We start from the raw sequence: 1,801 nt of genomic DNA, 5'->3' as shown, positions 1-1,801 counted from the left end.
ATCCAGGAGAACCAACTGTGTCCATCAGTCTGGGCTGCCGTAATTGCTGGGGTCTAAATGTGTGTGTTCTCTATCAAAATTTATATATTGAAACTTAGGCCGGGCGCCGGTGGCTCATGCCTGTAATCCCAGCACTTTGGGAGGCCGAGGCGGATGGATCACCTGAGGTCAGGAGTTCGAGAGCAGCCTGGCCAACATGGTGAAACCCCATCAGTACTAAAAGTACAAAAATTAGCTGGGCGTGGTGGTGGGTGCCTGTAGTCCCAGCTACTCGGGAGGCTGAGGCAGGAGAATTGCTTGAACCCAGGAGGTGGCAGTTGCAGTGAGTCAGGATCTCACCTTTGCACTTCAGCCTAGGTGACAGAGCAAGACTCCATCTCAAAAAATAAAAAAAATAAATAAAAGAGGTGGGGCCTTTGGGAGATGACTAGGTCATGACAGCCCCTCATAAATGGGATTAATGCCTCATAAAAGAGACCCCAGAGACTGTATGCAGTGCCTCACACCTGTCATCCCAGCTACTTGGGAAGCTGAGGCAGGAGGATCACTTGAGGCCAGGAGTTGGAGGCCACCCTGAGCAACATAGAGAGACCCCAGCCTCTACAAAAAAGTTTAAAAATTAGCCAAGTGTGATGGTGCATCCCTGTGGTCCCAGCTACTCGGGAGGCTGAGGCAGGAGGATCCACTTGAGCCCAGAAGTTTGAAGCCGCAGTGACCTATGGTCATGCCACTGCACCCCAGCCTGGGCCACAGAAGGAAGACTCTGTCTCTAAAAAAGATAAAATACAAAGGGAAATACATGAAATCTGCCCTCTTCACCAATTTTTTTTTTTTTTCTGTGCCAAACTAACGCATGGATAATTTTTATTTTTTTTTTTTTTTTTGAGATGAAGTCTCAGTCAGTCACCCAGGCTGGAGTGCAGTGGCGCGATCTCAGCTCACTGCAACCTCCACTCCTGGGTTCAAGTGATTCTCCTGCTTCAGCCTCCTGAGTAGCTGGGACTACAGGCATGTGCCACCATGCTGGGCTAATTTTTGTATTTTTAGTAGAGACAGGGTTTCACCATCTTGGTCAGGCTGGTGTCGAATTCCTGACCTCAGGTGATCCACCCGCCTCAGCCTCCCAAAGTGCTGGGATTACAGGCATGAGCCCAATTATTTATTTATTATTTATTTATTTATTTTGAGACACAGTTTTACTCTGTTGCCCAGGCTGGAGTGTACTGGTGCAATCTCAGCTCACTGCAGCCTCTGCCTCACAGGCTGAGGCAGGAGAATCTGTCTCAATTAGCTGTGATTACAGGCATGTGCCACTATGCCTGGCTACTCTTCACCAATTTCTTTCCTTTTCTTTTTTTTTTAAATAGATAGGGTCTCGCTGTCGCTCAGTCTGGAGTACAGTGGTGCTGTATTGGCTCACTGCAACCTCCACCTCCCGGGTTCAAGCAATTCTCCTGCCTCAGCTTCCCGAATAGCTGGGACTACAAGAGTGCAGCACACCTGGCTAATTTTTGTATTTTTAGTAGAGATGGGGTTTCACCATGTTGGCCAGGCTGGTCTCGAACTCCTGACTTCAAGTGTTCTACCCACGTCACCCTCCCAAAGTGCTGGAATTACAGGCGTGCGCCACTGCGCCCAGCCTCTTCACCAAATTTTGAATGTACAGTGCCGCATTAACTACGTGTACACTGTTGTAAAGATCTGAATGCTTTACAAATGTACGCATCATCCTTGGCCGAGGGCCATGCTAAGTTTTTCACTCTTGTTCCAATTTCAGCATGTGCACTGTTCAGGCAAGTAC

At 48.4% G+C, this 1,801-nt stretch overlaps 1 non-coding gene across 1 annotated transcript; it reads right to left on the bottom strand.

The window, feature by feature from the left end:
* Window positions 1-1,694: 1,694 nt before the first annotated feature.
* Window positions 1,695-1,801, bottom strand: LOC115833546. The gene has a single exon (XR_004028939.1). It is a non-coding gene; the product is annotated as a U6 spliceosomal RNA (small nuclear RNA).

Source organism: Nomascus leucogenys, unplaced genomic scaffold, assembly GCF_006542625.1.
Source record: "Nomascus leucogenys isolate Asia unplaced genomic scaffold, Asia_NLE_v1 Super-Scaffold_241, whole genome shotgun sequence".
NCBI lineage: Eukaryota > Metazoa > Chordata > Mammalia > Primates > Hylobatidae > Nomascus > Nomascus leucogenys.
Note: the sequence above shows the minus strand (reverse complement) of the source record. Positions and strands in the feature narration are given on the sequence as shown.